We start from the raw sequence: 15382 nt of genomic DNA on the forward strand, positions 1-15382 counted from the left end.
TCTACCATTCCTATGTGACGCGTAGTGTTTAACCATTTGTATTGCTTCCTTGAGTGACTCTTTTCCTTGTGTGACTTTACGACTTGTACATTTGCTACTTGTTCTGCTAGTATCTTTTATGTAACACACGTAATCCTAAGTCCTTATGTATTGAAACTGGTTCTTATGTATAGCGCTCTGACACCTTCGGGTAAAGTTTGCACTATTTAAAATCGCATGAAAAAAAAATGATTTTAGTCGTCCCAGTCCTTCACACTTGAGCTTTGACGCTCGCCTTTTTCCTGGTCCAAGGTTACCCTGAACACCTTGACTCAGAACACCTTGATGAGTACACTGAGACACACATCACCACGTCTCCAGGGTCTGATCAAGTCAGATGTTCAGGATAACTGGCTTTGCACCTCTGTGGACAAACATGCACCTTTATCAGGTCGAAAGCTGGGTAGTGATAGGATCTGTGGGCCATGGTATAATGATACTTTGAACTCTGCAAATAAGTTGAAAGAACCTGGATTAAAGCATTCAGCATAGAGTAAAAAGTAAAGTATAAACAGGCATTTTAAAGAAATACCAGTCAGTGGTTAACTACTAAAAGGGAATACTACAAAGGTAGGATTGAGTAAGTCCATACCAAATGAAGGGAAAGTGTTTAAATTGTCAAAAACTTCTCTGATCCAATGACCTGTCATAGAAATAAGGAACCCTCTGCTGAGTGGTGTGAGACTAGTCACGTTCTTCCATAATAAAATTCAGGAAAGTCAAACTAGCCTAAATTTGACAGGTTTACCAGACACAGGGTCTTACACTCGGACCAAGAACCCAAACATTGTGTTGTCTGTTATTGCTGCTGTTGTGCCTGCTGCCATGACAAAGGTGCTGCTGTATTCCCCTCTGTGGTTATTATTGTGGTTGTTATTATGGTTTCGTGTGTGGTGGCACCAATAATCATTGCTGTAGTCATATGTGTGCTTGCTGCTGTTGTCATTCTAATGTTGGCAGTCATTATAGCTACTGTTGTCCCTATTAGAGTGACAGCTTTGTTTGACACAGTCATCATTGCTGTGGTCTGTGCTATTGCAGGTGTTATTTCAGGCCCAGTAGTGTCTTTAGGTGCAGCTATTGTGGCTAGTGCTATCATTCTGCATGTTGTGGCTGTGGTAGATGTATAACAGTTGTGCTTTATGTTGCTGTGGCAATAGCTGTGATTGATGCTGTTATCCTAGCTGGGATTACAGCTGTGGTTATTCCTCTAGTTCCTGCCAGAGGGAGTCAGCTTTAACCACATCAATGGTACCTGCTGTTGTAATTCGTGGTGTAATTGTAGGTGTTGCCACTGCTGTAGCAGCCATTGTAACTGTTGTTGTGGTGGCTGTTGTGGAAGCTGTTCCGCTGATTATTGTGGGGACAGCTGTTGTTTCTGCTCTTGTTCCTGCTGTAGTTACAACTCTGGTTCCTGCTACTGGTCCCTGTCTTGCTGGCAGCTGTAGTTACTGCTGTTGTCCCTGTCATGGAGGTAGCTACTGTCATTGCTGTGGTCACTTTTGTGGTCATTGTGGGTGCTGCTGGCGACACTGTTGTGCTTGTATCTGATTCTGTTGTCTCTGAAGGAGAGAACGGTGTGAATGCTGCTGTTGTTCGTGACGTGGTTGCTGATGTTGCAGCAGATATAACAGCGACTTTTGTTACTGCTTTAATCCCAATTGTGGAAGCAAACCTGTTTGCTGGTGTAGCCCCCATTTTGGTTTTAGTTCTGATTGCTACTGTGGTCCCTGACACAGTCCTAGGTATGCAGGCAGATGTGGCTGTTACTGTGGTTGCAGCTGTGATTCCTGTTATTGTCTAGATCATGGTTGTAGATTGGGCCATTACAGTTATAACTGTGTTTGAAGATGTTGCTGCTAATGTGGTTGGAGCTGTAGTTGCTGTAGTGATGCCCAGGGATATATCAGGTGACTACAACTGGTCCGGTTGGGCTCGTGGTATATTTCCAAGCTCTTCAATAAATTGACACCACACCAAGGAGTTTAAATGAGTGTACACACTGGGGGAACTGACTACTCAGCCCCTGTCCACTTAGGTTGTACAGGGCCCCAGCATCCGGCAAGACTATTCCATGATGCTTACAGACACAGGTGTAACTGCTGGAGCACGTTTTGTCTTTCCAAGCAGTGATTGTAGCTGTTGTTGGTGCTGTGTCAGCTTTTGTGACTGTAGTGGTGACAGCTGTTGTTTCTGTAGTACCTGCTGTTGTGGAGGCTGTTTTGCTTTTGCTGACCCTTTATTGATAACTTTGGTTAGTGCTGTTGTGTTGGTCTTGCAGGCAGTTGTTTCTGCAAAGATTACTTCTATGGTTGGTGCTTTGGTGCCTGTTGTGCTTCTACCTGTTGCTTCCACTCTAGTCTTGTTTGTATTGGAGTCTGTTGTTGTTTTTGTTATCCCTGACATGATGGCAATTCTGGTTGCTTCTGTGGTCTCTGCCGTTGCAGCATGCGCCAGTGCTGCCGCCCTGACAGCAGTTATTGCTGCTGGCATCCCTGCTCTGGTAGTAGATGGGGATGCCACTGTGTTCACAGCTGTGGATGCATGCTGCTATAGCAGGGAGAGAAGATGCCAGGTTTTGGGTTAAAAAAAGCTCTGCTGTGCTATCATGGTTCAAGACTACAATTCTAACCCCCTCAACAAAATAAGAACACAGTGTAAAATGTATAACTGTACAAATTAACACTTTATTTTCACTAATTTCCATTTTTTGTTATGGTATCATTCCTGTCAAACATATGCATTTATTCTTAGCAAGATCTAAAAAAGGGCGAAGACCTTGCCTTTCCACATTTCCTCCTCACTTGATGTGGCTTTCAGCTCCTCACTGCTGGCAGACCTTATTTACTAGACCACAGACATTTCAGCCATGTATACCAAATATTCTAATGCAATAACTCACCTCCTTAGAGATTACTCCAAAAATTAACCTTTACACTGGATTGCGTGTACCTTTAATATCCAAATGTAAGTTTGGAAGCGGATACATGCTTATTTAAAAGAGTATCACATCTCTGTCATATCCTTCCTCCAAATGACCGCTTTATCCCTCATGATATCTTTGGGTGTTTCACCATGTATTTGGAATAGATGGTGACAATGCATGCCAGGCTGTAGCACATTTCACATAAGGGACTTGAAGCTAAGGCTGCAAAGGGTAAGCTATAGAGAAAGTGAGCAACTAATTGACTGAGTTAGTGAGTGAGTGAATAGTTGAGGAAGTGACAACAGAATGGTTCAGAGAGGGAGTGAGTTAGTTGAAGAGCAAGTTAGTAACTTAGGGAGTGTATAAGAGAATGAGTTAAGGAAAGGACATTGGATCGAGAAATTATATGAATTAATGTATGCCTTGCTGGTTTAACACACTTGTTTAGGCAAGTTTGCAGTTCAGCAATAGGAATAAAACTGGAATATTAAGGACCCGACAGTACTACACTGAAGTATTCAGATCTTTGTGATACCAGTGCTGTCACAACAAAGTTTCTGCAAACCAGAATTAAAATACATTTTACAAGTGTTCTAACATCAGTTATATTTCAAAGTAGTAAATTAAAGCATAGAGAATGTACAACACTAAAATTTGGATATAATCAAGCACAGACAATGTAAAGCATTCAAAGCTGGTTAAGGTTAGCTTTAGATGAAGTGCTTTACTTTAGGTTAAGGTATAAAGTAAGGTTTAGAATTAGCTATAGACAGTAGAGTTTGATGCTGCTTTCGCGGATGCAAAGGTAATGACATTCTGTGGGAGACATGACTATTTAGATTTGTGTCTATTTTACTAAACAATGCATGCACATCACAAGGGGGAGAGTGGAACATGTGTTCATTCACATTCAGTAATTTTAAACATCATGTGCTTCTGTGAGTGCTTTCTATGCATCATGTTTGCTTTTCTCATGCCCCACGTCTAGAGTGGAGCCTGCTGACATCATCAGTAAGAGCCTTAAAAGACCGGCCACCTGAAGCAGTGATTGCTGCAGAGAGAACACAAGCTAGTAGATGACAACCCCAAGATCACTGCAGGTGAGTGCAGCCAGCTGGACGTTGGCCCTAAGTCATTGTGATGTCTCAAAGACAACACAAGAGAAAAATGTCATTTTCATTTCATATTTAAGTCTTTCGGTTTTCCATTTTTACAGATTTTTTACAGATAAATGCAAACAGAAAACAATGTGATTCCTGACTGTATTTATTTTTGAAAGAGGACAAATACTGAATATGGTGCTTCTTGCGAAAGACTCTCCATGCTGTCTTTCATGAAATCCAGGCAACAGCTGAGCAGATAGGCAGCACTGATATTTAAAATACATAGGCTGAGATTTCCCTAAATACAGGCTTATGTTAATATATATTTGTAATATAACTCTAATACGTACCTTGTGAGTGTAGTGTTTCGTTATACATGGCTGCTTAATTTGCTCAAACGTGACAGACATTCATGTATGAATGCGCATCCAAGAGTTATACAAACATGTAAATATACAATTCTACTGTTCCATTTATTCTCAAAACACAAAATTAATATGAATAAATACCAGTAAGATAAAGAGAAAAAAATACGGATATATAAAGACAGAAATGTTAAAATAAATACCATAAAACCAGAAGCCCTATTCTTAACCATGACATAGTGTATTTAGAAATACACCACGAACACAGCAGGTTTCTCTCTAAAGATAGCGAGGACTTGGACAAGGCAGCACAAGTGACGTCACTAGCTCTGGAAATACACAACATATATAAACCACCTCACTATACACTGCAGATACTAAAAATAAACCCACCCTTTAAAACCCTTGACTATACTTACCCATCCACATCATTATTGCACCTTTCCCTGACTTTTCAGTCCACAATGTTACCATATAACTGCCCTAGCCCTCCTTTGTTATCTCCTTCCTCATACTCCTCCCCGTTTCCACTCTGTCCTTTTTAGACGCCTGCTCCTCCAAGCTGGATCCTTTCTTCGGTAGGCAGACAAAATATAGTATTTTTAATATCGACCTACAATAATATCGATGTTTTAATATCTAAGGGACAGAATATAGAAGGTAAGTAATATCTAAGTTTTTTAATATCGAAGGGACAGAATATCGAAGGTAAGTAATTTCGATTTTGTTAATATCGATGTAAGTAATATCGATGTTACTAATATCAATGTTAGTAATATCGATGTTACTAATATCGATTTTTATATGATGTTTATGTATATTATGTATTTAATATGTTTTTTTTAATGTAATTTAAGTACATTTTGTATTTTAGTACCATAGCGGGTTGTGGGTTCATAGGGGAATAGGGTAGGAAGAAATTTAATTATACTAAATTAATTATAAATTTTTACAAATTATAAATTAATTTCAATTAATTGGTAATTCATTTTAATTGGTAATACATTTTAATTAATTGATTAATTGATAATTATGTTCTGTAGCCGGACGTGGGTTTATAGGGGAATAGGGTGGGATGTAATTTAATTATACTAATTTTTTTTTTAATTTTTAGGAATTATGAATTAATTTTAATTATTTGGTCATACATTTTTATTAATTGGTAAAAAAACGTAATTAATTGATTAATTGATAAATATGGGCCAGATGTAGGTAAGGGACATTTACCGACTCATAAATATCGAATTTTACCGATTCGGTATTTATGAATCGGTAAATATGAAGGAGGGATATGTAGCTAATTTTAAAATTAGAAATACCGAATCGGTAACATTCGGTATTTACCGATTCGGTAAATACCGAATCGGTATTTCCTATTGATTCCTATGGGCTGTGAAGCCCATAGGAATCAATGGGAAACACCGATTCGGTATTTACCGAATCGGTAAATACCGAATGTTGCAAGGGTGCAGGGGGTGTCACTTTGACACCCTCTAGCACCCAAAGTAAAGGCATGTGTGACATGTCTGTGTGTCACATTGCACAGTGTGCATGCACAGATGTGCATGTACACCTGGATTCAGTATTTTACCACACAATAGGATATTGTGGTAAAATACCGACTCTTAAGGGCCTGTGACACTCTCAGGAGTGTCACCTACATTTGGAATTACTGAATCGGTAAAATTACTGATTCAGTATTTTACAGAATCGGTAAATTTAACGAATCGGTAAATTTACTGATTCTGTAAAATAATGGCCCCTGCATGCCAATTTCTAAATACCGGTCGGTAACGGCCGAATTCGGCCGTTACCGACCGGTATTTGGGCTCCTACATTTAGCCCTATGTTCTGTATTGGGTTATGGGTTTATAGGGGTAAAGGGTGGGAAGTAATTTAAATGTAATTGAGTTATAATTTATTTTCATTAATTGTTTTTGCTAATAATATTATTGTGAATTAATTATTAATTGGTAATTAATTTTTTATTAATTGGTAATTAATTATTATTAATTAATTAATTGATAAATATGCTAAGTGTATTATTTTATTATTGGCATTTGTTGTGCATGTATAGGGTAATAGAGTGTAAAGTAATTGATATGTAATTAAGTAGTTATTACATTTATAGGTGTGTATTAATAATTCATTTATTGGATATTAATTATTCATTGGTAATTATGTTTTTAATCATTATTTATTGGTATTTGTAAATAGTTTAGATATATTTAATAATTAATTTTTAACTTCTATCCCTACGCTATCCAACACTTTCCCTACTTTTGCACTCTCTGGAGTTGGAATAGTAATTTTTACCCCTACGCTATCCAACACTTTCCCTACTGTTGCACTCTCTGGAGTTGGAATAGTAATTTTTACCCCTACGCTATCCAACACTTTCCCTACTGTTGCACTCTCTGGACTGGAAATAGTCATTTTTACCCCTACTCTATCCAACTCTTTCCGTACTGTTGCACTCTCTGGAGTTGGAATAGTCATTTTTACCCCTACGCTATCCAACACTTTCCCTACTCTTGCACTCTTTGGAGTGGGAATAGTCATTTTTATCCCTACGCTATCCAACATTTCCCTTACAGTTTTTTTTTGGGAGTTGGAATAGTATTTTATTTCCTCTGTTATTTAATATTGTTTGTATTGTTTTAGTTAATGTAGTATTTAATTAATTTTAAAAATATTAAGAGTACATGTCTTTTTTTATTTGTTTTGCATAATTATGTAATTTGTATTTTAATATTTTATGTGTATAGATGAATTTGTAATTTATAATATGTATAATTATTCATAAGTTATTAAAATAATTATTAAAATTGATTATTAAGTTTCTATATTACATATTATATGTAAATGTTTAATTAGTTTTTTAATTACAGTTTGTATATTGCTTAATTTTAAATATTATAAAATATTTTTAACTGTTTATTATATTTTTAAGTATTATTTACTTTATTTTACATATTTTGTTTAATTAAAAAAAATATATTATTAAAAAACGATATTTTTGACATCGATATTTTTTTCTCGATATTTTTGTACTTACCATGTTGTAGATAGGATGTCGATTTTGGTGACATCAATATTTTTGCTCCGATATTTTTGTAGGTCGATATTTTGTCTTTCTATATTTTGTCAGACATTCCCTTTCTTCACTGGTGAAAATAATCTTCTTTCTGTCCCCTTCTAGTTTCCCCTACCTGCATGCCCAGTTTGTAAGCAGTGCAGTGCTGTCACACAAGTAGCAAATTTCAATAGCATACTATAGTACACACACCTGGAAAGCTAACAGCTGCCTTCAGGAACCTCAACTTCCCCCAGAAAGACTGCCCAGAACCCCCATCACCTAAGAAACAGTTCTTACACTCCAACAAAATGTGAGGTGAGAAGGCATGGAGAAATACAGCTTATAGCTGCACGGGGACACAGAAAAATGAAGGAAGCCTTCCTCTGTTCATCACCCCTGGTGGTTGCCATTCCCCCTTTAAAGATGTGAGAACTGCAAATGGAAACCAGTGATGGAATTTGTCCCTGCACTAGCCCGGCAAAGAAGGCATGATGGAATAAGGTGAGTAACACAAACAATAATCCCATAAATATAGAGTCACTTAAGTCTCTCATTTAGACATTAGAATAATAATAATAATAATACAGAGTTTTATAAAGCGCGAACAGCTACCTCACGAGGAGGTGTCCCGGCGCTATAGCAACAGTGTTGTGCCCGTTTCGGTAGAGAGCTGGAGTCTAACGTGGTGCCTAGCGTGGTTGGGCAAACAGCCAGGTTTTCAGTAATCGCTTGAAACATGCCTCGGATGGGGCCTGTTGGAGAGCAGGGGGTAGCGAGTTCCATAATACCGCCACATTGGCCGAGAAGGTGCGTCCACCTAACCTGGCTCTTTTTGCTCTAGGGGCTGTAATGCGTACACTGTTGTTGGATCTAAGGGACCGGGCTTGGGTGTATCTTGGTAGTCTAGCTTTCAGGTAATTTGGGCAGTTGCCGAACAGAGATCTAAAAGCCAGGGTGAGCGCTTTAAATTTTATTCTGCTTGCCAATGGTAACCAGTGAAGGGAAAGGAGATGCGGAGAGATGGAGTGTTTGTAAGGAATCCTCATTAAAAGTCTCGCAGCCGCATTTTGGACCATTTGGAGTTGTCGTATAAGATACTTTGGTAAGCCCAGATACAAGCCATTGGCGTAATCCAGCCTTGAAGTGACTGTGGCATGGATTACAGTTTTTCGGCAGCTAGTTGGTAAAAGTCGGAGAAGCTTGCGGAGATTTCTCAATTTGCTCATGCAGCAACCTGCCACTTGCTGGATGTGTGAAGCAAAGGACAGCTTGTCGTCCCACCGGACTCCAAGATTTCTTGCTGAGTGGCTGGGCGAGGGGGCGTGTCCCATCTCTGCCGGCCACCATAGTTCAGATGATGGAGGGGGGCTTTTTCCGAAAAAGATCACCTTTGTCTTGCTGGCATTGAGTTTTAGTTTATTCGTGTTCATCCAGCAGGCCACGTCTTGTAGGCACCCCTTCAGACTCAGAAAGGATATCTCTGACACCTCTGAATATGGAAACACCAGCTGGGTGTCATCGGCGTATGAAATTGCCTTGATCCCCCAGTTGGCAATTAGCGTGAAGAGTGGAGCAAGGTAAACATTAAATAGGAGAGGGCTCAAAGCCGAACCCTGGGGGACACCACAGCTGAGGGCTTTTGGAGAAGAGGAGACATTCCTTAGAGCCACCTTCTGAGTCCTTTGAGTCAGGTATGATTGTATCCACTCCAAAGCCTGGCTCTGGATGCCTAGCTTCGCCAGTCGCAGCAGCAGAATATTGTGGTCGACCGTATCAAAGGCGGCCGACAGATCCAGGAGCACCAATATAGCTGAGTCTCCCGAATCCATCGACCACCTCACTGACTCGGCCACCTCAATTAGTGCTGTTTCAGTGCTAAAGCCGGGTCTAAAGCCTGATTGTGTCTCGTGTAATATTTTGTTTTGCTCAATAAATTGATTCAATTGGCGCTGGATAACTTTCTCAAGCATTTTGCCTGGTGCTGCCAGGAGGGAGATCGGGCAAAGATTGTTGAGGTCCTTGGGGTCCCCATTTGGTTTTTTCTTTAAGGGGAGTAAAGTAGAATGCTTCCAGATATTCGGGAATGTCCCCGAAGAGATGGATGAATTCCATATATGCTGAATAGGGGGGGCCACGAAGTCGGCTATGCGACTCCAAAGTTTGGGAGGGCATGGGTCGTCCAGCGAGCCCGATTTGCATCGGCTGAGTTCTAGCTTAACTGTACTCAGGTCTATTGGAGCAAATTGTGTCAAGATAGCGCGGTCCGATGTAGTGCCAGCTAGATCGTTTTTTTCCGTGATCTTCTCTGGGCCAAAGAACTCATAGACTTTCTTTATTTTAGAGTCAAAGAAGTCAGAGATGCTATTACAGAATGAGACCGATGGGAGGATATCCCTCTCAACGCTCATAGGTTTAAAGAAAGACTGTACTATTTTGAAAGTTTCCCTACTTGGGTGTTCAGCCTGCTGAATAGAGTTTGCATAGAACTGTTTTTTTGCTTTTCTAATAGCTCTATGCAATTTTTTGGATGCTTCCTTATAGTAAGTCTTCTGTAGAGGTTCGTAGTTTTTCCTCCATAAGCGCTCCAGTTTTTTGCAATCTGATTTTTGTAGTCAAAGCTCCTGAGAGAACCAAGGAGCAGATGGAGAGTCTCGTTTAGATGTAGCGGCCGTCGCCGGGGCAATATATGTTACCATATTGCCAATCCAGTCATTGAGTAGTCGGGCATCCGTCTCCACATTGGAGGTGAGGGTTGGAGTGTTCTGGGCAAGAACTGGACCCATGATATCGGGGACTAGTTTGCTCCATTGTCTTTTCATAAAAGAGCACTTGCTTGGCGCCGGTTTATCAACTGTTACTTTGATTAGGAAAGGTATCAGAAAATGATCTGACCATATTAGAGGTAGCGGTATATTTGCCGACACATTTGGAATGTTTGTTATTATTAGGTCAAGCGTGTGTCCCGCTCTGTGTGTGGGGGCTTTATTAACGAGTCTGAGGTTAGCTGAGATCAATGTAGATCTCAGTAAATCTGCTGAAGGACAATCTGCCCTGTCCATGTGAACATTGAAGTCTCCGACAACAAGAAACTGAGGGTGAAGGAGGGAGCTTTGTATGATCATGTCCATCAGAGTAGTAAGGTTGGATTCTTTCCCCCCCGGAGGCCTGTAGATAACTAGTCCTGCTAGGGATAGCTGAGATCCCACCTGGAAGCAGAAGTGTAGTCCCTCTAGACCCTGGGTGTATATGGGGGCGGAGGAGGTGAGTGTGAGCTGTTCTTTAAATATAACTGCCACTCCCCCCCCTCTTTTATCACCTAGTCGATTGGAGAGACAAATTTTATATCCAGAGGGGATAGCCAGTGCAATGGCAGTCATGTTATCGTCGTTAAGCCAGGTTTCTGTTAGAAACAATATGTCCCATTGGTGACCTTCCAACAGCAGCCATATATCATCTGCATGCTTTGCAAGGGATCTACAGTTCACAAGTCCCGCGCTAAGGTTTTTACTGATTGGTGGCTTGGATTTAGTAGATCCTCCAACCTTTGTACTGGCCGGTATGCCTAGTTGTAGCCCACATATCCTACAGGTATAAGGGAGAGTGGAGGACCCAAGATCGATGCTGTGTGCACAGGTTTCTGCCAAAGTATTGAGAGACCATAGGTTATCCCTCGACCAGACAATTCTATCTATTTGAGCGCTCTCACCGTCAGCATGTCCGGCCCCGGCCGCGTTCTGGTCGCGGACGGGCGCAGACGGGCTTGCCTTAGGCGCGCCTTGGGCGCGCAAACGGCGTGCCCGCTGCGCTCGCCTGCTGCGCTCGCCTGCTGCGCGACCGAGATATGCACATATTTTGTACCGTTGCAGGTGGGGGAGGAGTTGGTTAGGGGGCGTGGCCTAAGCAGGGGGCGTGGCCTCCGCTCGTGGCGAGGGCGCGAGGGAGCGCTGCTACGCTGTGACTGCTTGCTAGCAACAAGTGAGTGAAATTTTAAAATCTACACAAGTATTCTGTGACAGTTTAAAGTTTAAAACACAATTCAATCTGTGACACTCAAAGTTTTAAAAAGATGCCTCGCTCCCGGCTTTCCGCCTCAGGAGCACAACTCTGAAATCTGCCTGGCACCCAAAATCGACGCCTTTGTAGTGGTCGGCTTGGGGGCGTGGCCTAAACGGCGTGGGGGCGTGGCCTAAGCAGGGGGCGTGGCCTACGCTCGTGGCGAGGGCGCGAGGGAGCGCTGCTACGCTGTGACTGCTTGCTAGCAACAAGTGAGTGAAATTTTTAAAAACGACACAAGTATTCTGTGACAGTTTAAAGTTTAAAACACAATTCAATCTGTGACACTCAAAGTTTTAAAAAGATGCCTCGCTCCCGGCTTTCCGCCTCAGGAGCACAACTCTGAAATCTGCCTGGCGCCCAAAATCGACACCTTTGTAGTGGTCGGCTTGGGGGCGTGGCCTAAAAGGCTTGGGGGCGTGGCCTAAGAAGGGGCGTGGCCTACGCTCGTGGCGAGGGCGCGAGGGAGCGCTGCTACGCTGTGACTGCTTGCTAGCAACAAGTGAGTGAAATTTTAAAAACTACACAAGTATTCTGTGACAGTTTAAAGTTTAAAACACAATTCAATCTGTGACACTCAAAGTTTTAAAAAGATGCCTCGATCCCGGCTTTCCGCCTCAGGAGCACAACTCTGAAATCTGCCTGGCGTCCAAAATCGACGCCTTTGTAGTGGTCGGCTTGGCCTTTGAATTAGCTGTAGACTACAGAGTCAACAAGTACGGTACCATAGAGGCACTGAGGATGGAAATTTAGCACCTCTTATATTTTCTGAATGTAAATAGAATGCATCCAGTCTTTTGACCGGCAGGTGTCTGTATCTCATATACAGAAATTAAATGATTGTTCCATCCTTAAGCCAGTGTAGAGGTGATTGTGGGATTAACAGTGAATAAATGGGGAAACTTATAGAAATATTCAAAATGTTCTCATCATGAGAGTTTGAGGGAGAAAAAGTGTGTGATTATGTTATTGAGTATTTAAATGGACTTATATTAATGAATGTTATACTTACTATCCTGCATTCCCTCTGGGTCAGCTGGACAATTGTGAGTGTGTTCTACAAGTGCTTCAACCTTTTGCTTTTCTGATTGGTGTAGTGGAGTTTTGATGACTAAATGAAACCCGAAATTGAGGTTGACTACTGGCACATCAACTCAGGCTCTACACTTACATCTTCTAGTTACTGCGGATCAAGAACCAATATTGCTTAGCTACATGCCTTTTTACACAAATTACTGTGGTAAGATTGGCTATTGGCAGTCCAGATCCCAAAACTCTGGTCTCTTGCCTCCATCATTTATGTAAGCTCAGTGCATGTGGTTTACTGATATTGGGGATCTATTTGAATCCAAGTGCATGGTGAACAGGCTGCCCTATAGCATGGTAGAAATGCTACTCTACATATAATGCTTCTTAAGCGTACCTCCCTAAAACCAATTGTAGTTGGAGGATGAGGAGAAAGCCGCCATTGTATTCTTTTTGCCACATTAGGTTTGTTCCTGCTCTAGTGCAACCCATGTATCCTCTGCTTCTGATGTTGCTGTTAGTCTGAGATTATGAGAACAGATGGAGAGGATGTCTAGCTTGGAATCAGAAAAACAACCATGACCAGTCCATACAGGTCTCAGCAGTGATTCTTGGGAGCTGGAATAGTTGGATAACAAAAGGAGATTGTGCTGATTTCCATTGCAAGATTTGCATAGTGATTCTTGCTTCTGACTTCAAAGTGCTTGGTGTTTGCCAGATAAAAAGCAGACTTAAATTTTGTGCATGGTTGATAGTGTGTGGCCTATAAATCACAAGAGAGCTGAATAAGAAATGCAATTACGGATTATTTTGGGACACCTCTAGCCTTCCAAATAAAAGCACTGAGATTTCGGCTGAAAATTGGCAGTACACAAAACTATAATAATGCTAATATTAGGTCACTGTTGTAGTGACACCCAGTGAATTTCCATCATTTAAACCAAGGATGTTGGTTTTGCATGTTAAAATTAGGGGTGGACTTGACTCCCCTAATATACTGTTGCATTATTAAGTGAAATTCCAGCTAAACTACGCGAGAGGAGAGTAACCTTGCATTTTGCACTAAGAAAATAATGCAAAATGCAATAGAACATGAACAGCAGCAGTCACCAGCGGCTTGCACTCTGTTCCTGTGCTCTTGCGGTGGCCATTTTTTCCTACAAATCACTGTAAAGTACACAAACTGCATAATTGTGTAATTTCAGGGCATAAGAGTAACGTTAGATTACCAAAATTACTTTGATTGCTCTGACATACATAACATTTTGCCAAAGCCTAGTAAAAACCTATTGTTGTGCTCTCCTAAAGACTGAGTTTTATACCCTTAGAGTACAGTTTTTTCATTGGCCGTCTATTGGATGTCATATTTGCGATGTTCAAAACTTTTGCTGTCATTTTGGTGGTTGATCTTAGTTTGGGTCCTCCTGAGCCTTGTCATTTTCATCCTTGTCCTTCTGGCCACTCTTGTCATGTCCCCTTAGTCTTCCATGCTCTGGCAGGTCTTTTTTAATCTGATTGCCCTCACACTTATCCTGCTACCCTAAATATTTGATCTGTTCCACTTGGTCTCCTTCTTAACCTGGCCCCATAGGTCCTGATTTTCACAGCCCTCAAAGAACTGTTTCCAGGCCTCCAGATCATGATCCTATAGGCTACATATCCCCCCTTGTGCTGACCATCCTAGTGCCATTTATCCTGGTCCGCCTGGTATTAATGATCTCTATCCTGGTTAACTGGGTCTCCTGGTTATAATGGCCAATATGCTTCAATCCTGATTTTCAATGTCCTCCCCATTGTGGTCCCTATCCTCCTTGCTCTGGTCCTCCCTTTCCTTATTCTTATGGTTTTGCTATAACTTACCATTTCACCATTGATCTCCCAAACAATTGTTAGTTCTGTGGGTCCAGAGCATCCTTTTACTAGCCTTTCCGGCCCTGATCTGTCTATTTGTCATTCTAGTCCTCAAGATTCTAGTTCTCCAATTTCACAGGCCTCCAGTCCTGTCTCTCTTCATACACCTCACCCTAACTCTAGTCCATCTGGCTTTTCTGAACCTGTTCTTTAGACACACTAATTTGCCTGTTTCTAATGCTTCTTCTCTTGGTTCCACTTTCTGTGTAGTCATGGCACTCCTTTGTCTGGTCATCTGCTGCTGGTCCCACGGCCCATGGTTACTCTAGTCCTCTTATTACCCCGGTCCTCCTGCTTCAGCCAAGTCCTACTAATCCCACTACTGTCCTAATTTTCCTGTTCCACCTTATTCTTGTCCATGTGACCCTGGTCTCCTATGTCACTGTCCTCTTAACAATGGTCCTTCTGGATTCAATATTCCTTGTCAATGACCCCTTGACCTTGTTCCTTCTGGTTGCCATGTTGCGGGTCATCCTAGTCTATGCAGTCCTTGTCTTCCTGGTTTATAGTCTTCTAACTTTGTTTCTCATTGACCTTCTGATCCTAATACCATTGCCCCTACGCTTTCTGGTCTTTTTCTATTTCTCCACATTCTGCTGATCTTTGACATTATGGTCCTGCTAAACATAGTCCTTCCAGGTTCTGGTCTTTCTGTTCCTGGTCTTTCTACTTCTTGCCCCATTGGCCCTCCTTGATGTGATCTCTGTGGCCATGGTCCTCTTGCTTCTGGTGGCCCTTTCCAATGTTCTCCTGGTAGTGGTCCTCCTCGATCTGTCCACATAGGTCTAATTTTCCTGGTTCTCCTCATCCCTCTGATCCTGGTCAGTGCACCCAAACATTTCAAGCCCTTCTTGTCTTGCTGATCCCAGGCTTTTTGTAC

The sequence above is a fragment of the Lissotriton helveticus genome, chromosome 7 (genome assembly GCF_964261635.1).
Source record: "Lissotriton helveticus chromosome 7, aLisHel1.1, whole genome shotgun sequence".
NCBI lineage: Eukaryota > Metazoa > Chordata > Amphibia > Caudata > Salamandridae > Lissotriton > Lissotriton helveticus.